Below are 22,081 nucleotides of genomic sequence, written 5' to 3'. Positions count from 1 at the left end.
TCAGTCAACACTGAACATCCCTTGGTCCATCTGTGAATCATTCCCATGTGTCTTTTCTCTAGATACCAGGGAGAAGAGATCAGCACCCCCCTCTCCACTTCCCTTCCTCTGGAAGCTGTAGAGAGCAATGAGATCCTTCAACCTTCTTTTCTCCAAACTAGACAAACCGAGAGTTCCCAGCTGTTCCTCATGGAACATTACTTTTAGCTCTTTCATCAGCTTTTTTGCCCTTCTCTGGATTCATTCAAGGACCTCAGCATACTTCTTAAATTGTGGGGCTGCACCAATGCTGAATACAGCAGGGTAATTGTTATAACAGAAAATTTGTATGTCTTTCTAACTTTCAGACTTTTTTTTTCAGAAAAAAAAACACTCTCTAGGGCTTACCACAATTATAGTTCATGGCTATTTAATATTCTGTAAAAATTTCATCTATTTCCTGTTGCCTGTGGTTAAAATCCATTTTCCTTTATTTTCCCTATTCTTTTAATAACATGGGAGTAACTGTGGCAAGTATTATAAATAAATAGAGCCTGTAATGCTCCTGCTAGTCTCAAAAGCTCACACAGGTTTTTCCTGCAATCTGAGCACAATGTGAAAAGAAAAACATGACATTTGGAAAATTGCCAATTTTAGTAAAATATTAAGATGATTTCATTTGAAATAATGTAACCTACTATTCTTGGTGTATATTTAAAGCAAATTATGTTCCGTAGTGTATATTTTTCTTGTTATATGGGTATCATGTTGGAATTTTTCACTTTTAGTAGATGACAGATTTCAACAGGAATTCTTTTCAGTAAGATTACTTTAAAGAAAAAGAAAACTTGTCTGCAGAAAACTCAAATAAAAAGACATTTAATGTGTATCACTGGGGTTTTTAAATTGTAGCACAGTCTGTGAGGCACATACACTACTCCCTGACGTTGAAGCCAAATGACACCATGCCATGCTATAACTTCTTCTGGCAAAAAACCCTTGCCCTGCCACTCACTCAGTCCTTCCCAGTGGGATGGAGGGGGGAGAATCTGAAGGGTAAAAGTGAAAAAAAATCATGAGTTGAGACAAAGACATTTCAATAGGTAAAGCAAAAGCCACGCAAGCAAGCAAAACAAAAGAAGGAATTCATTTACCACTGCCAATCATCATGCAGATATTCAGCCCTTCCCTGGAGAGCTGGGCTCCTTCACACTTTAACAGTGACTTGGGAAGACAAAACTCCTAAACTCTGAATGTCCTTCTTCAAGAGCTTGTATATACAGTTATATGAAGCACAGGTTCTTGGGACTACATAGGCAAGAAAACAAACTTCCCATGATTTACACTAAGGTAACATAGGGGGCAGAAGGGAGGATATATAAATATTTAATATTGTACCTTTGTAGTATTGGGCATATTAACTAGCAAGTTCTTTTCATACTGACATATATCTGTGAAAAACTGGGACTGTTCTCATCCAGTCAAACTTTCTATAGTTTTAACTGCCTGTGTAGAATAAAATGTGGGCTAATTTTAGCCTCCAAATATCTAGTACATGAAATAGAGACATTTTTAGTGTGTAGTTTTCCCTCCTCATGTTCTCTTTTCATGATTCATAAGTCCTCTAATGTTTGAAGCATCATAATAAACAAATATTATGCAGCTATTCTTTTCGCTATCAAAGCCACAGTTAGTGTATTTCTCATTCCTCCAGGAACATAAGTGCACTCCCAGCATTTTCCACTAAGCCTGTTGGTAGCTGCACATACAAGAACACGTTTTTCTCTCTCTCTCTGCAAGGGTGGTCAAACACTGGAACAGATTTCCTAGAAAGACTTTGCAGTTTCCATCTTTGGATATATTCAAAATTCATCTGGTTATAGCTCTATATGGTCCTGCTTAAGCAGGGAGTTTGGACTAGATGATCATTTCCAACCTCAGACACCCTGGGATTCTGTAAATGTAGGTGTGTACATAAACATCCTGTTTATGTCCCTAGGATATATCAGATATGTGTGTGTTTAATCGTCTCTTGTGCACTGCTCTGAATGTACATTGATTTTTTTAATTTTTTTTTTGTTTTTTTAATATTTTCATCACATGATCAGTCTAAAGTTTTCACAGATTTCAGTCTCTGGTTCTTTTACACAGTGAAAGCTATCATCTCTCTATTCATATTGACTACTATGAAAATGTCAGCTGTAACTCCATATATTCATGTATGAAGACTACATAATGAAACACTTTATAACAGCCAGACATGTCTTTTTTTAGGAATCACTCGTTGGTTTGGTTGTTTTTCCTCTTCAATTTATTCTCTAAAATAAAACCCAAAAGTGATTATTTTGTGGTTTTTACTTTAGAAAATTAGATTCAGAAAGACGGTTTGTAACATTGCTTATACTTTATTTCCTTCATTGTCCTACAGATAAGGATTTAGGTTCATTTTAGACAGTGGTTATATTCTTTTGTCATGCAAACCTGGTGTTTGAGGCCATTATCCTTCTTTGTTTCATGTGTTGTGGTTTGAAGTTTTGATATAGAAAATTCTTGTTCATACTGAGTAACTGTAATATTGTGGAACAGACTTCACTTGCAGGCTCATTAAAAATTTAGGGTTTAGAGAGTTTTGATCTTTTATAAGTATTAGTGCAGATGCCTGAGTTTACAGACACACACACAGAGTTATCTCTGAAACACATCAGCATTTAATCACAATATGTAATTTTGTGTGAAAATAGATTTGATAACAATCAACCTTGATACATACACAAGCGAAAAAGCAGACAATATGAAGTCATAGTCTCACACATCAGTGTCTTATACTGTGTACTCTGTGGTAAGGCTCTCAAAAGATCTGTGACACATAACCAGAGCACCAACTGCAGGTGTGAAAAAGTTATAAATGGCATCAGACACCTTTGTGAGGAAAACTGATTTCAGTCCACATTTTCTGAATGAAAAAAAAAAAATCAAAAAAAATGTTGGTTCACTTTGTGCTTGTTATTTAATTAAAAATATCTCATGTTCAGTAAGCTGTTAACATCTCTTAGGCAAGATTCCAAAGAAGTATTTGGAACCACAGATGAGCTTCCATACTGGAGATACTGTTCAGATGGTCTTCAGACATCTAATACAATTCAGTTGCTTAGACAAAATTTTCTGTCATTTGAAATGTCCTGTGTTATCCAGCATGGGACTGACTCATTATAAAGTAGTTCTAGATTATCCCAGATCTTTCTGGAATACCATGTGGAGACCAAGTTTTCACTTGGGTGTTTTTGATGACACTGCAAACCTATGTTTAAGGAAGATAAGTTTTTTCCTTTGTCCTCAGGAGGCAACTATAACAGGTAGAGTACCTGTCGAGAATGATTCAGTTCACCCAAAGAAGTGTGTTAAGTGTTTGAAATAAATAAGATTAATGCCATCATTAATACATTTCCAATAGGAAAGTATATGTTCCCAGGAAGAATACGATATCATTTCCTACAGTATTGGTTGCTTAAAAATGTAAAGCATATGGAGAATAGTAGATATGTATCATGGACAGATTCATAAAAATATGTATGTGCAATATACATATAATCTGTCACTTATGATGATATGCTGACTCTTTAATTTTCCCTTCTTTTACAAGACAAAACATTTCATCTCCAGTTTTGGCTTTCTTTTCAATGGAAGTCATCACAGCTATGAAGGGCTTAGTTCAGTTACCTAAAACCTGTGAGAGTTTCTAGGGTATCTAAGGCATCCATAAAAGACTCATCTATATTACAGAAGATCTGCAGGCAGTCTATGCTCTTCTGAACCAAGAAATTCATAATGCAGTAGATGTCTATGTGCTGAGAACTGAATCAGTCCTAATTTTCGTATATTGATCTTTATATTAATAAAAACAATGCTTGGGATTTCTCAGTGTTTAAGAAAAAGGACCAAGATTGCAGTAATGTACTTCTGATGGCTTTAATTAGCAGTTTAATTCATAAGTAAAAAAAAAAAAAAAAAACCAAAAAAAAAAAAAACCAAAAAAAAAAAAAAAAGCTTCTGAAAAATGCAATGTCTTTCGTTGTTCCAAGCAGAATTCCATTGTAGTCACAGTTTTTACAAACTAATTTATTCTAATATCTATAGGGGGAAACAATGTAGTAGTGAAGAAAGGCTGTTCTCACCTAAACAGTTGAAAATTTCATAGCTTCCAGTGGTTTAAAGTGAGCATAATCCACTTCCAATCTTCCTGAGAAGAAGTACACTTTATTGGAAACAAGGAGTATGACAATATGCCGTAAAAATAGGCAACACTAGAATGACTGGATTTATTTAAGATTTATCTATGCTTTAGGAAGATAACTTGCTGTTGCTCTTGTAACATTGGAAATGTATACTTTATCAATTTAAAAAGTCATTTGATTACTTAATACTAGTGATAGAATTTCCAAAGGTAGTCAAGAAAATAGAGAATATTCTACATATGTGGCTTTAATAGTGTAGTAAAACTAGTCAATACAGTCAAGATCCACCAAATTTTCACATTAAGCAAGGTCATTTCCAACCACTAAATTCCAGGGGATTTTTCTGATTAATTTCCAGTGACTCAGTGTTTTAAACAAATATATTTCCAGAGATATATATGGCAATTAAGTTACATAAGTCCCTTAAAAATCTATCAGCTGCTAACTTCCTCTGGTGATCTACTTTTAATATAGAATGAAGACTGGTGGTTTACAAATAATTTTTTTGTCAAACTTACTCAATTAGAACTTTGGACAGAGAGATGGAGCCACAAATAAAATTTAAAGCTAAAGATAAAATGGATCAAGGCATTGTGATGTTTGGTAATGTATTCATTGACTAGAAGTTAGAAAATTCATTACAAGAATTGAATTCACAGTGCTCAATTAAGCTTTTAAAATATTTGCATAGATTACATGTGAGAATTAAAAAGCACAGAAAAAAATAAGCTTTGTGAGCCAATGGGTAATGTTGGAAGGAAATATGTCTGGAAGTGTATCACTGTTTGGTTTAGGTGCCTCACTTGTGGTTGCACTTAGTGGTCTGTGCAAATCATGTATTTTCTGTAGGAAACAAATCCCAGACACAATGCCAATCATAGTCTGGGAGGTAGTAAAAATCCTTTTTAATGGGCTGCTCCAGCTTGGGTCCCCCATGGAGTTACAGGTCCTGACAGAAAGCCATGGGGTCCTCCATGTGCTGCAGGCAGATATTTGCTCCACTGTGACCCTCTATGTACTATAGAGAGACAAACTGCACCACCATGGTCTTCTCCATGGGCTGGAAAGGAATCTGCTCCAGCATCTGGAACACCTCCTCTCCCTTCTTCTTCTCTGACTCTGGTGTCTTCAGAATTGTGTCGCTCATTTTCTTTCTCCTGTCTCTCCCAGCTACTGCACAGTCTTTTTTTTTTTTTTGCCTTTTCTTAAATATATTATTTAAGAGGTGCTACCAGCATCACTGATGGGCTCAGCTTTGGTCAGCCCCAAATTCAGCTTGGAGATGGTTGAAAGTGGCTCTGTCCGACATGAGAACAGCTTCTGTTGTCTTCTCACAGAAGCCACTCCTACAGGAAAAATGTCAGATGACAGAAAATCTATCTTTGCCTGACAGTAAATGTGGCTACCTGTAATGTGAACAAACTGCTTCCTTCCATTTCTAGATATATTTGGAGGTAAAGGTACTGTTCTTTGGTTCTGTATTCTTTGTTTATCCTACAGTATCTCTAATGTAAAGCAAAGATAAGAGAATTCATGTTTCCATCAGATTTGATTCCTTCAGATCTGGGATCCAAAATATATGTGTGTGTGTATATATTCTATATTAAAATTGGTATTTATTCCAAAGAGCATTTTAGTCCTGTTTCGGTCATTATTGCTATTTTCATTTGGGGTATTTCTTAATATAATTAAAAAAAAATCAATAAAATTATTGCATGTCTGAATGTAAAGCAGGAAACAATGCAATCATATAAGACAGTGTCCCATGGCTTATCAGCAATATCAAATTTAGTGAGATGAATAAGTATTAAATTTACATATAAATTACATTTGTAAACAACCATAATAGCAATAACTATAATTAATTGCATCAATCATAAAATATGTGATTATATGTTTAAATGAAATAAAGACTACACATTTAAAACACACCTGGATAACTTTACACAAAAGAACAAACAATACAAATTACTTTTAAAAATCTGGCAATGAAGAGAATTGTGCCTGGCTCTCAGCAGCCACGTGATGGAGGTTTGCCGTCTGGCTGTCCCACTTGTGGCTGCAGGGCCGACACACGAGCAGCCGCTCCCGAGTTTATGCTGAGACTGTTGCGGGTGGCGGTGATTGCTGTGGCGTGGGTAGCACAGCAGAGGCACAGAGCATGAGGAAACTGAGGCAGAGGAATAAGGGAGGGACACTTATCTGGGTCTCCAAATGTTTAATGTCAAAGTCAGGGCAGGGCAAGTGAACCCAATCTGAACCTGAAGGGACTACTTTTATAGGGATGGGGGGAACATGGGGAGGACACAACCTTTGACCAATAGGAGGGCATTAGGGGAGAGGTGCAGGGTAAGGGCTCCCCAGTAGAAGCCAACATGGGGAGGGAGCAAACCTTACAATGCAATTCTTCTTCGAGGAAGGGATGAAAGACAGGGAACACTCTAAAACCAAAGGAGTGTGCTATCTTTGACAGATAGGGGTGAGACAAGTGAACAAGGGAGGTATACAGGTGGATTGACATGTGGATTGACATACATTTTGGCTAGGAAAACTGTGGTAAACAACTCAGGACTGAACCATTAGGGAAGCCAAATGGGGTACAGCAACTGAACCACTACAAACTTATAACAAGGAATATTAAACCCTGCTACAGAAGAACCAATTGTCAAATAACAGACTACCACAGAGAATGTGTATCTATCGCACATACAACTAAATATTCCTCCTAGTGTCATAAAACCTCTTCGTAAAATATCAACAAAATAGATCGACTGTTCAAGATTTGATCTACTATTTGCATTTATATTACTATGCTCTAACATCTAAGAATTTAACCATTTGTTTATGCACACTTTATTTTGAAAATGAATTTTCTTAGGAGAGTGATTTTTAGTATTTCTTAAAAAATGCAGGATAGTATTCTTTACAAATGTCTTTTTTCCATTAAAAATACAACAAATATGTTAAGACATATTCATAAATATTTTATATGCATATATAATTTGCATTAAAATTATGAATTACAAGTTATGAAAGTATTCTAAAGTGGTATTACTACCTGCTCTGACAATCTCATTCTAATAAGCATTTGATATATAATGGATTAAGTCTAATCACTTACAGGAAACTATGCATGATACCTGTTTTGCAGGCCAGAGATTGTTCCCTAGCCTTTTATTATTTAGCCACAGAGATGAGCCAGGAGATGGTGAAGATCATTTAACACATATCAGATCAGCTTCAAATTTCCATAGTGACTTAAGGCTGCATCCTGCCTGCCTTTCATTGGGATGAAGTCTCAGAGATTGAAATATGTATTCCTTTTTTACTCTGTAAGGACAGATTAGTGTATGGCTAATGAGGGAGTTGTGATTATCTGGAAAAATCTCAGCAAACAATCAAAGAACTGGACAGTCAGGGCATAATGGCTGTACCTGCCTCAAGTTAAGACGCAACTTGCAATTCCAATCAAGCTTTCTGTAGTCAGTCACACTTCAAGCTGTACAGGCATTACTGCAGAAACAAAACAAAGGCAATACAAAGGCCTTGACAGACTTAGATGAAACTTCCTTCTTCGTATCTAATCTTGAATATATGAGCAAAACATATAGTCGCATAAGAATTTAATTTCACTTAGGCTTGCAACTTCTGAAGAAACTCAAATACTAGAATTTGTATATAAAAAGAATAAAGTAAGTTTCCCCTTTACTCTTCAAAGAGCATCTGATTGATGAACTTAGTCATATGCTTTAGTTTCAGGTAGCCCTGGGAGGACCAAAGAGCTGGCCTCAGTGATCCTTATAGGTCCTTTCCTACATAAAATATTCCATAAATTTATGATTCTATTTCTTGATATTATGTAATGGACTCGGAACTCTTAGAATTGACTTGCAAAAGTATTCTGAGGCTCTGGTCTGAAGTGACAGAATAATGCTCCTTGACACAACAAACACTTGAACCATACTAGAGCATAACGAGAGAAGTAACTCCCCACAAACAACATGAAAAGAAATTTTACTTTACTGGTATATATCTTTGAGATTTTTGATGTTTGGGGTTTTATTTTCCTGTTTGAATGACAATGATTTAAAATACTTTTACTCTCAAGTAGGTCCTTATCGAGGCTCACAGGTAGCTACATTTAATGCTCTTGGTGTAGCTGCTGAAGTTCCAGTTATTTTCAGTGGAGTTGGTAGACTTCACAATTGATGTGAATAGCCATAAAGATGGCCTGGTTAGAAGAGTAAATTTACTGAACAGAATAAACAGTATGAACAGTACTGATGGGAATTGTCTGCCAACCTGGGAGCTTTAGGCCTGGGAACTGGGGTTGAGAACCAGAAACATATTTGAAAATCTCGGTTGGCATCTTTGAAGTACAGTTGGGAACCTAGAAATCTTGCAGTACCCTTGGTAAGTGCAAAAGTGAAGAAACTTCAATGGCAATTTATGATCTGAAAAAGTGGAGATAGTGTAGTAAAGTAAAATTGGTGAGATTCTGTAAAATAAGTCATGCAAGGATGCAGATGCTTGGGAGAATGTAGGAGAAAAAAATAGAAAGGTAGAAGAACATGAAAAAGTGCAAGAATCTCTGCAAGCAGGATTTCAGGAGGAATGGCAGGAAAGTACTGGGCTGTTCACAGAAGCATGCAACTGCAAACACTTTGCTGAGAGCTGTTAATCAGGTAGCTGAAGATGTTTTACAGTGGCTTAGAGTACTTAGAGCAACTGTCCCTTGAAACTCATAGTTCTGATAAAAGTCAGGTGTTTTGGGGTTAAAAACTAGTCTCAGACCCCCAGTTTTAACACAGCCAGAGCAAGAACATACAGGCCGAGTCTCAGAGAGCGAGACCATTGAGAAGGTACATATAATGAAAGGAGGATGATTCCATGCCTTCTGTCCCTGCCTTATGAATTTGGTTCTGGCAACAGGTTTCCTATTCCTGCTTTGTTACATGAATGTAATGCAGGTAGAGCCATGTCTTTGAACACTCTCTGTAATTCTACTTCTTTCTACTGTTCAAACTTCTATAACACAGTTCCCAGCTCCTGCCAGAAACAAAGGCCCTTCCCTGCTACCCCAGGTCACAATGACCACTACAATCTACGTTGCACAACAGCTAGTGGAGAAATAAAACATGGCAGTAAGATCAATGGCAAGGTGTTATCAAGCAGGAGCTGGAACTGTTTTTTTTCTTCATCAGAATGAGGCCAAAGAAATATTTTTGGCTGTGTACCCTGTAATACTAGAGTCCCTTTGGGACTTAAAGAAAAAGGGTATTGGTGGGGATTGTGTCAACAAGTTTCCAGTGAAGCCCAATTAAGTCATATTTTCTTTGAATTAAAGGAGTGGTGAGGTTTCCAAGCATGATTTCACCTTGGGAAAACTCATTACTGGCTGCTTATACAGTCCAATAATGTACATTTGTACAGATACAATAAACATTACATTAGATGCAACCGTAGTAATATTCCCTGTTTTTGTAGAAACTAGACAACATACTCCTTTTCCACAGGGAACTGTACTTCCCAGACATCCACATAGGTTTGACATACCCAGATGAGAAGACCTAAAAGAATTTGATGCATTTCTGGAGCAAGATCTGGGAGCTACAGGAGATATCCTGAAGTGTCAAAGAAAGCAACACTGGAATGGAGCAAGTCAGCTCCATCCTTTATTTTTCAAGAATTTGGATATTAAACAGGAATGCAGGCTTTACTAAATGATAAGTAGTTCTTAATATGTGTGAAAATGCTTGGAGTCATGGAGCTCACCTTAACACTCTCTTGAAATTTAAAGTTCTTTGAGGGTTTGGGGGCTTTGGCTCAGACCAACGGAAAAATATTCAGAGCATAAATAATTTAAAAACTGAATCATAAGTGTTTCCATGTTATCAAATCCTAAAAATTAATTTCACCTGAAGTTATATATTGAACATTTTAGTGTACAGTTGATTTCAAAACAAGCTAGTTAATTAAAAAAAAATGCTCCTCTAAGAGACTATTATTATTAAAAACCGTCGTAACTACATTCACTTTTTTTTGAATAAATGTAATCATATTTAATTTTCTGTTCCAAAGAGAGGTAATTGTAACAAAAAAAGTATTTTTGTTCATGAAGAGATTGATTGGAAGACACTTTATACTATCCTAATATGAATACACTTTATTTATTGCTGAAACATACAGCTTTGGTTAGGAGTTGATAGGTTTCTTTGGTTTCCAACTCTCCCTTATTAATTATTTGTACAAAGATACAAGTGTACTATAAAACCTGGTGACTTGCTTATAAAAATATAGCTTGAGAAAGAAAAAAAAAAAGTTGTTGATAATTTTGCAAGTACTTGAGGTCTTAGCCTGAACTGGCCAAAAAGTGTTGTTTGAAAAAATGATATGTGACTGCTAAGATGACAGATTTAATGAAGAGTCTAATGTTAAAGCATATGCAGTTTAAGAAAACCTGATTCAATTTAGTAAGATGCCCCAGGAGACTTAAAACTGTATTTGCTAGAGGATTTTCTTAAATACCAAGCTGTGAAATGTCTGAGAATGATAAAATAATTTTATAAGCTTATTCATTGACTGTCTTAAGACATCTTTTGATATATGGAAGAAAGGATTTGAAGCTTAACCCTCTGCTTTCAGGTGACCTTTCAGTCTAAATCACGGGCTTTTGCTGCCACCTTTTCACCAATATTCAACACTTTATGGTTTAGAAATTATATGCAAAGTTCAGGAACCAAAAACCTAAACATTAAAACTTTCTAAATCTGCACCTGCTTCTAGGAAGCTTTCAGACAGTTTGATCAAATTGTTCAGAAAAAAGGTTCATTCAGTATCAGAGAGTTTAGTTGATATTGTTTCCCACAAAAAAGTCCTCATTTTGAGAGGATATGTAGTCTTAGTCCTTCATTTTCCTCAGCATTATTAATAATGCTCAACAGAAACTGTAACATTCCACTCAGTGTAAAACACCGTAACTTGGGTTTTTTTAGCATGTAGGACAAGAAATATATGCATATTTGACTTAAATAAATTACTGGAGTTTAGTAGAAAAAGCTTTATGTTATGCAAAAAAAGTAATTTATTTACCTAGCCTTCATTTTTTTTTATATGACAGCATTTATACTTACCACATTTATTAGTTTATTAATCTTCAATTTAGTTTTGATAGAAAAATTAAAGAGGACGGTACCACTCTCCAAACCCCCACTAACCTCCCATCTGTTAGAACTGAATTGAGAGGTAAATTGACTACTGGGGTATATGTGGCTCATGAGCCTGTAGAGAAATTAGCTGTGGGAAAAAGAACATTTAATGAGATGAACAGCCTGAAAGTATGAATATTTTCTTTCTTCTATTTTCAGAGCATTAATCCTCATCATAATTTTGACAACAGTTTTACATAGTCCTCATTTGAGTATCCTTTCTGCTCTAGACACAAATATAATAATATGTTTTATTATTATTAGAAATATTTTTTATCTTGAGCTCTGCAATACTTTGAATGTGTCAAAATCCAAATTCTTCATACATATCAGGATCAATTCATATTTTACAAGTGAAAAGACTGAGTTGAGCCTGATTTGGTCCCTAAAATAGTGTCAAATACATGTTAGGAACTAATGAAAAATTACTTATCAATTAGAACTTCAGTATTTAGTTAAGTTTTTTGTAAAACTTTCTTGAAAAAATTCTGACTCATTTAGAAGGTGCAAATAGTTATGCATAATAATTTTAAGCAGTTAAACTTCCGCTCCTCTACTTCAGTAAGAGATTTGGCTTTTTTCTCCCGTATCTTAATCATTAAAAGTATCTGATTTTAATTATTTTTTCTTTTTCAAAGAAACTGCTCCTTATATAATAGATGGAAGTTACAGTTGGTGAATATTAACCTCATGTACATGTTGTGTACTCTATGGGATGGTATATCCATTTCAGCATGCGATCCATCCACAATACTGAGAACTGTTTTGAAAAATTTGCATCAATTTGCAATATATTCAGTAATTTTAAAGGTAAATTTTAAAATGGTTAGTGTTTATGATCATTCTTACACTACCAAAAATATGAAAAACAATGTAGGATAAGAAGGAATATGTAAAACTGAAATGGAGAAGGTTCGAACCAGATATTTATGCATTATATATCTTTCCTTTGAGTCTTTTCTTGCTAATAGGAGACTTGATTTAGTAGCTGTGACATTTTCATCATAAAAATGAAACTGAAACTTAATTTAAAGGAAGCATTTCTAATTTAAAATCTTTTTTGTTCTGAAAACTTTATAGATTTACACTTGTGTCATGCAGTGTTTTGTAGGAATTCTTCACCCACGCCTCAGGGTACTTGTTCTGTCCATTAGAATGACAAGGAGGAAAGGGAAACAGATGGAGGCCTAGAGAAATAAAGATGATGAAATGTTGCACTACTTCATAAGAATAATGTACTGATGCCCTTCTCTGGGGAATGATGTGTCAGAAAATGACGAAGCAATAACAGAAGAACTAGTTTTGAAGAAGGATGATACAGTGCAGTCAAATAATTCCATTTGAAGGAGAGAGGGGACAAAACACATAGAGCTTGACAGTAGCAGCAGCAGCAGCCAAAAAGACTAAAAGGATGTGCAGAGTATTCAAGACAGAAAGAGAACTGTGGTGAAAAATCAGATACCAAGAAGTAATTAGGAATTACTCATTCCACTGAAAACACTGAAGATGGAATTAAGAAAAAGAAGTGACAGTGAAAGGGCAAGGATGTGGAGAGAAAAGGCCTCATCAGAGATATTGGAAGAGTTCTGTGTCTTGTATATTGCTATCTTTCATATAGGGGAAGACAAAAATTGTCTTACAGGGCTATAGGAGAAAGAGGTAGATTTTGAAAAACAGTCTAAGAATATGAAATGGAGAAGAAAAGTTTGATGATCAATAAGAAATAGAATATGAGGATTTTAAAATTGTGACAAAGTTGATTCTGTAGTTTTGATTTGGGGAAATGAAAAAAAATGTGTTTAACATAAATGAACAAAAATTTAATGTGAAAACTCAGGGATGTTTTATGAAAGCATCCTATTATTTTCTTAACCTGTGACTCCAACGACAAATTATTTGGAACATTCATTTGTGATTTTTAATTCTTACTGATTCAGATAATTTCTGTTACATATGCAAAAAAAATTTCCTTTTCATCTTTTCATATCAGAACCAAATTCAGCTAAGGAAAAATTACAGACTCCCTCTGGTTTTTTTGCTTCCACAGTTATCAATCAGTTTGGCATTCCCATGTAGCAGCACCTGAGTTCACACCATCCAGATACTGGTCCCATCTGACTAGTGGACAAAACTACTGACACCTGGGGGAGGTGAGTCTGTCTATAGCTGGTGATAACTGTCAGCTGTAGGTTAAGCAACATCTGCCACCTCATGTCTGCTGCATCTTATTCATGTAGTCAATCAAATTCAGGGTTAATAAGTGTGAAGTCCATCAGAAGTCAGTAGTTTAGGAAGAAGATTGACCTCAGTTGGATCCCAAAATACCTGCAAATACCTGTAAGAAAAAAAAATAGCAAAAAAGATACAGCATCAGTAAAGAAAGAAGCCTGATTGTCTTGATGGTTTGTGGGCTCTGTGCTGAGGTAATTAGAGCCTTCCAGAGGAAATACATCTCCTCAGTGAGCACCAAGTAGAGGGCAGGTTAGGACAGGTAGGGAGACAGTAGAAAAGGAGAGTGGCACAAGACAGAGCAAACATGAGCAAAACTGAGAGAATGCTGAGAAAAACAGGGGGCAAACAAAGCCAGGACTCAGACACGACAGGCACTCTGAAACAACTTGTAGGAAACCACTGGAATAAGATCATCTTTATCATATTACTTTTCTTAAAAAATATTAATGTCAGCCCTCTGAGAAAAAAAAAACACATAGGAAATTTCATTTGTATGTCACCGTAATAAGATTTTTTTTTACTTCTATTGCTTCTTTTTTATTTTTCTTTTTATTTTTCTTTTTATTTCTTTTTTATTTTTTTATTTTTATTTTCTTTTTTATTTTTCTTTTTTTTTTCTTTTTATTATTTCCTTTTTTTTTTCTCTTGTTCTTTTTCTCTAGGATATGAAGTCTTTAGTCTATAGACTCAAATGCCTGAATTTTGGTGTGGTATGCAAATAGTCACTCTAATATGTGGGTGATAAAGAGGTCCCAGAAAAAGACATATATTAGTTATATATTGCTTGAAAGCTTAATTTCAAGCCATAACTGACATTTGGAAGGGTGGAAAGTTAAATCATATCTGCTTTTTCATTAACTGTTCTCTACAAGTCACTGATAACAGAGTTACCTGACTAGGTTTGTCTCTGATTTGACTAGTATATCTGTTCCTATGCTAAGAGACTCTTCATTCAGTGCTGCCTCAGTAAAAATTATACTGTTTTAAAGGAAGTAGTTTCTCATTTTAATAGTGACTCCTACAACAATAGAGCTGACATGCTTTTCCTATTGAGTGACAATTCAGCTGATCGATTCAGAGAAAGAAAATAATTTTAAGAAAATAGTAATGAAAGAAGTAAAGGAAGAGAAGATTTTATTTTTAACAATACCAGCTTGAATAGCCATCCATGCAAAAGCAGAGACAGTTGTTTAAATGATGTTGATCTTAACTTGCTTTCAAGAAGAAGAGGGAATGAACTCAAAATAAATGCCTTTCTCTTTTAACTCACTAACAATTTTCTCTAGGCCAAGTGCATGTCTCTTCTTGTTACCTGTTGAAAAGTTAAATTGCATGCAATTTAATTGCATGCCTAAATAGATAAGCAATTGTCAGTGTCTACCGTGGAAATCACATCCTTTTGAGAAGGTAGTACTAAGAATCAATAGAAGACAGGGATAGAACAAAAAAAAAAGAAATATGATTTAGCTATATATATCTTTTATTAACAAGTTCATTCCTAGTTTACACCCTTACAAAGCAGTATTTTGAAATGGCATTAACAACATCGTGTGAGAAGATTTTTTTTTTTAATGACTTAAAACTACATATAAGTTACAGACCATTTTCCTTGAGAACTCTTGTGATAAATGTATTGCAACCGAGTGGAAAACATATTCCTTTTCCTGCTGTGATTGCACATTTGTACTCTTGAGTACAGGCACATGCATTTGCAATTTCTTCCTGACAGCTTGATTAACCTTGAAAAGTTACAAAATAAAAAAAAAAGAAAAAAAAAAAAGAAAAAGAACTTTCATACTTAACTTTCCAAATATACTTGAGAAAAACTACAAACCTAATAGTTTATAAATAATTCCAGTAGTTTCACTGGGTGTCTGTATTCTTCCTGTTACATAATGTATAATGTTTCATTTTATAAAATTAATAATGTAAAAATAAGAGAGTTAGAGGTTCTGAGAACTATACAGAAACTGTATTTTGGTCCTTTTATTTGGTGTAGTGGTCAAGGTGGTTGGGGAAGGGGCTATGTGGGGTTTAGGGACTTCTGTAAGTAAACACTGGGGTTTTTCTGTGCTGATCCCAGCTTGTTCCAGCCACGTGGAATAAACCCACACTCTGAGCCCATCACTCAAGATGGTGACACCTCAGGAAAAAGTGTGTTTAAGAAAAAGCAAAGTTCTGCCTGACAGAGAGAAGGAAGCAAAGAAAGTGTGGGAAACATCCTTCCGAGGACTAAGGTGAGATACAAAGCAGCAGGTGGAGGTACTTCAGGTAATGGAACAGAGAATCCTCTGCAACCCACAGAGGAAACCAAGTTGGAAGATATGGATATTTCCTGAAGAAACTACAGCCCATGGAGGACCCATTTGGAGGGGGCAAAGTATTAGAGGGAAGGAGTGTCAGAAAGGAACTGTTACGGATTGACCACAGGCCCTCATCTTCCCCTGCCTTGTACCACTCAGCAGGGTGGGGACCGGGAGAGGAGTCAGGAATGAAGAAGAAAAGTTGAGTCTAGGAACACGAGGTGATGTGGAGGAAGGTGTTTTAATATTTTTCTCAGTACCCAAAATTACTTTAATTGGTTGAGGGGAAAAAAATTCCCAAACTGAATCTATTTTGCTTGTGATGACAACTGGCAAGTGATCTCAAATGAGCTTTTTCATCTTATTTTCCTGTCCTTTTGAGGAGTAGAATGAGAGAGTGTAGAGGGCATCTGTGTTGATGTCTGGCAGCTGGCCCAGTTCAGCCTATCATTGCCATGAATCAAGATATCCTCTGTACCAGTGCATACTAATCATCTGGAGAAAAACAGATTCAATACAAGTTTATTTAATGTTGATATTAGCATTTATTCTTATCATGCTTATCTGAGGCACAGCAATAGAATGCATAGACAGAACAATATATTATGTCACTAAACACTTAAACTAGTAATTGAAAAATTTAATATATTAAATATCTATATCTCCAGGGATTTTTATTTTGATAATACATAAGTGGTGTGCATTGTTGTGCCAGGATTAAAAAGAACTTTATCAAAGCACACTATAATCTAAATATAAAGAGAAGATGAAGGGGAAAGATTAAACAATAAAAAAACCTCAAGATATTAGTAGTGAAGAGATCAAATCAACAGAAATAATAATGATTATGCTCCTTCTGTGGTCAAATGGTAGGTTAACTTAATTAAATTAATGTATACAAAATGACAAAGACCAAGTAGATTTCTATTAAACTGGAGTATAAAAATGTATTTAAATGTAATCAAAATTATTTGGAAAAAGGTGAAAAATATCAATGTTCAGAGCAGAAGATGAGTACTTAGGATATTAGTTCTGATTTACACTAGAAAGAAGAAAATGTTTTATTGAATAGTTATAAATAATATTTGAAAAAGAAATTGTTTGGCTAGATGTCAGTTCTAGAATTTTCAGCACATTTTACCAGCTGCAAACAAGTTTACTCCATGACCAATTTAATTTCTTCTCTCTGAATTGGAATATTGTCCATGACTAAAATTTTGTATTTAAGATACTTAATAGAGGGCTTTGATCTTTTTTTTTTCTGCACATGAACAGCTGAAAAGTGTTGATATTTTTTCTTACATTGGAAAATGTCACATATAAAATAGGATTTCATTATAATTGCCTGTAAAGACCCAAGAAAACTAAATTATGCATATATGCCCCTCTTTTTCCTCCCCCATCCCAAACTACCATGTGTGCATAAATTCATTTTCTTTTTACATAGAAATTGAACTATATTATTGCATTTTACCTGTTCAGCTTTCTCTGTTGGAAAACAATGACACTGCACAAACAAAACTCAGTCTTCTGTGTCCTATCTAATCCAACTGATTTTAAGAGAAAATATTCAGAAACATACTATGTTACTGCATTCAGGGTTGTGGGATTAGTTGTTCGAGAAACAATGACAAGTTTTAATTGGCCTCAGCACAACTGACAGAATTACTTCAGCACACCTTCTACTTCAGAAGGCTATGATACATTGCTGTCTGCAGTTAGTGATAGTGTTATCACCTAAGAAGCCCATGTAACAGATGTTCCCTATGTTTTTTGACAATTAAATAGTCCGGGTATTTATGGACTGATTTTATTCTGTGAACCATTAGTTCAATGTTACCCAAGGCACACTTGAAGGAAGTAATTATGATGCACTGTAATTATATAAACAGACATACTTGAAGGTATTTAAGCACTTTACTGCTGTTATCTTCTAACTTCAATGAAATTAGCAGTAATAAAAGAATTGGGTGTCAAGTTCTTTGTAGTGAAATCTGACTAGTAACACCAAAAAAAAAAAGAGAAAAAAAATCAAAAAGTCAATCATGAAAGTGCTATAACAAATAAATATGTCTATTAGAAAACAAAAAAAAAAAAATTCTGAACTCCAATATTTTGCTAGTTGCAAACTTTGTTGGGTTCACATTGAAATCTGTGACATGAGCTAAGAAAAAAAGTTATCCCAAGCTAAACATTGAAACCTGTGAAATATCAGGGCAGTATCTTTTAATATAGGTTTGGCCTGCCTAATTTTTGACACTTAATAGAGACATCTGAAGGGGAAATCTTAGAATTGTAGAATGATTTCGGTTGGAGGGGAACTTAAAGATCATCTGCTTACAGCATCCCTGCCACGGGCAGGGACATCTTCCAAGAGATTACGTTGTTAAAGCTCCATCCAACCTGGCCGTCAACATTTCCAGGGATGGGGCATCCATAGCTTCTCTGGGCAACCTGCTCCTGTTCCTCACCAGCATTTCTGTAAAAAAATTTCTTCCTTATAGCTAATCTAAATCTCACTTCTTTCAGTGTTAAGCCACAAACTTTTGTTCTGATATTACAGGCCCAGGTAGAAGCCTCTCTATTATAAACCCCCTTTAAGAATTGGAAGACTTCACCAAGATCTCCCCAGAACTTTTTCCTCTCCAAGCTAAGCAAACCCAGCTCTCTCAGCTTTTTTTCACAGGAGAGGTAGTCCAGACCTCTGACCATTTCTGTGCCCTCCCCTAGGTCTGCTCTAGGTCTTTCTTGTGCTGGAGATGCCAGAACTGGATGTAGTGATGCAGGTGGGGTCTCACCAGAGGAGAGAAGAAGATTCCAGGTTCTGTATGGATTCCAGGTTCTGCAAGCTCAGTCCTTGATAGTATAGCTTCTGTAAAAAGAATGATTTAAAAACTTCACTTCTCTAAGTTCCTAATGCTTATACACAGATATTGCAGTCCCTGAATTCCATGGCCAATTGCTCTTTTTCTATTTCCCAGGCAACAGAAATTTTCTTGAAGGCCAAGGAATGATCATCTGTATGTTATCCTGGCTGCTGGTGGCACACTATTAATGTGACAGCAACTGACTAAGATTCCATTTTTCTAATTCTGTTGTGTGTCTACTGCTTACATGAAGCTAATGCTATACAGAAAATTTACTTCAAACTTAATTTTATTAGGTCATTTAAATGCAAGACTGCATTACTGTCATGTCCTTTATAATTTTTTGAAAAGCATGACTTTCAGGCACCTGAATTTTTAAGTTTTGACATCATAATTTGGATGAAATATGCCTACACTAAGAGTTTTCACAGAGCTTCAGTCTCCAAAAGAAATTAATTTATGACTCATGCTTGTTGCATTGTATCTTTTCTGTTGTTTTTTTTTTCAGTCTGATAGCTAAACTGAGCTCTTTCTGAACACACTGTGCTTCCCAGCATGAAATACAGATTCTACATATATGACCTTGGAGTATGGATCCTCCTGCAGCTATTGGAGAATACAATAGATGGACACTGCAATACTCTAACTGCTACTTATCACAGAGAATGTCTTTTATTTATCATTTGCTGCTCCTTTTTGAGTTAAAACACAAAGTGTGCAGAAATTATGAATAGATATATAATCAGAGAGAAGCAGTAAGGACCAATGGAGTATTCTGCTCATCTAATTAAACTTTCGATTCTTTTGCCTCTGAAATGTTCCCTGTTGCTTTCCTACTGATTCATTTGGAACAAATTATGCCCTAGATAAGTGAAGGCTACTGATAACATGGAACTGTAACATATGACAAACTTATGTACAACCTTCCATCCATTAGTTCAGAAGTCTTTAAAGTACAAAATAATGAACCGTTGCACTAGGTTCTTCATATGCCTGCAAGTGAAAAATAAATATTCTGTATTGTAGGTAGATATGCTCACATTAAACTAATCATCCTTCATAATTTCATCAATAATAACAAATATGTGCTGATTAGTAGAAAGATGGATTTGTGAATTTCATTGTCAAGTGACAAGTCAAATCAAGTTCTATGAAAGAGGATAAAAGCTAAAAATCAACATATTTCTTCAGTTGCCAGAAGTTCCTGTGAAAGTAAAGGAGGATAAATAGAGGGTGAGAAGTCAAAGAGACATCAAATACTAATCCTTAGCCTTTATCTTCTTCGGTATTTCTTCCAGTAATCTAAACACCAGTTCAAGAAGCATTTGGACAATGCTCTCAGGCACAAGGTCTGAATATTGGGGGGTCCTGGGCAGGGCCAGGGATGTGGGCTTAATGATCCTCAAGAGTCCCTTCCAACACAGCATATCACACAAATCTATGATCCTATAAATCCCATAGCACTGAATAGAGTTTTATCAGTGGTTTTAACCATGTTACATGACAAGATATAAATAATTTAGTAGTTCACTTTCCGGATACATAAAAATATCATACATGAATTACACTATTTTTGCATTATACATTACTGCTAAGGAATAAACAATGTACTGTGAAAGAAAATACGTCCACAAGACATATTTCTGGATATTTCAAGTAAGGTCAGCTCTTAGGCACCTATGTTGATCATCTTATTACAGAAAGGCAATATTTTATGCAAAAAAATCCCCAAAGTTAATGTGACTAAAAAACTAAATTTTACTCATGATTTCATATAAAACTTCATAAAATAATCCAGAAAGCCAGATGTGCCAATTGCAACAATACAGTCAGCTAACAGATAATGGAAACATGAAATATAGATTTAGCCTACATTTTTTTTTCTGGACAAAACAGAAAGCACTAGCTTTATACTCTTTATAGAGTTCTTTCCTTTACAAAAATCTTATCTGTCTTCTATTAAATATGGATCCAGAAAACAATTTTATCCCTGATTGTGCTTTTACTAGCTGTGAAACAAGTCTGAATACAAGGAACAGGGTGACTTGCAGCTGATCAAATGAATTTATTAAACCCTCCTTTCACTTTCTATTTTAGTCATGGCTTTGCTGCTGCCAGCACTTTCCCTGATGTGATGCTTAGCAGTGACAATATCAATTGGTACATACACAGATATATGTGTGAGAGACAGGCAGGAATTGAATAGAGCAAGTAGTGGCATTTGGTAAAGCCAGGGTTATTGAGATCTGTTTGTGAGTGGAAAAGCTTAAAGACTAAAATCTTGTGAAAAATATCAGATGAAATTACTTTCTTAATTTCAAGTAGAAAACTAATTTTCCTCTCTATTTGCCTTAAATATGTTGAGCATTTTTATTATTGTTTTATATTTATCAAATCCCCTGAGCAGGAATGAATTTTTTCTTTTCTTTTCTTTTCTTTTCTTTTCTTTTCTTTTCTTTTCTTTTCTTTTCTTTTCTTTTCTTTTCTTTTCTTTTCTTTTCTTTTCTTTTCTTTTCTTTTCTTTTCTTTTCTTTTCTTTTCTTTTCTTTTCTTTTCTTTTCTTTCTTTTCTTTTCTTTTCTTTTCTCTTTTCTTTTCCTTTTTCTTTTCTTTTCTTTTCTTTTCTTTTCTTTTCTTTTCTTTTCTTTTCTTTTCTTTTCTTTTCTTTTCTTTTCTTTTCTTTTCTTTTCTTTTCTTTTCTTTTCTTTTCTTTTCTTTTCTTTTCTTTTCTTTTCTTTTCTTTTCTTTTCTTTTCTTTTCTTTTCTTTTCTTCTTTTCAAAAAGTGCCTATTCAAAATGTCACAAATAAAACACCCACAACTATCATTCATTAGCTGATGTTCAGACAATTTTCACAACACTTTCCACCTTTATTTAAGCAAGAGAGGAGTAAAACTATATTTCTTTTCTGAAGTCTGTGTACACATACTATCTTTCAAATGCAGTAAGTCTGACTACACCGTATATCACCTAGTGATATCTAGATTTTACCATATCAGTTGTTCTTGTGTAAGTTTTCACATTGCAGTAGAGCTGTGAGAAATCAAGAGAGTAAAGAAAGAAATAGCTTGGGTAGTCTAAGAAATATAGACAGAGAATATTACTACAGAGGTTCTATGGGTAATCCCTATTAGGGCACTGCCCTGCAGTTTAGATGGATCTGGAAACTGCTATTTTAATCATTGTATTAGGCTAAATGAATGTAGCAGGTAAAATGGATTAAAAATAATGTAAAAATCAAAGAAAAGAGAAGACAATTTA

This window comes from Vidua chalybeata, chromosome 2 (genome assembly GCF_026979565.1).
Source record: "Vidua chalybeata isolate OUT-0048 chromosome 2, bVidCha1 merged haplotype, whole genome shotgun sequence".
NCBI classification, from domain to species: domain Eukaryota; kingdom Metazoa; phylum Chordata; class Aves; order Passeriformes; family Viduidae; genus Vidua; species Vidua chalybeata.
The sequence above is the reverse complement of the archived record's forward strand: the minus strand, read 5'-3'. Positions refer to the sequence as shown.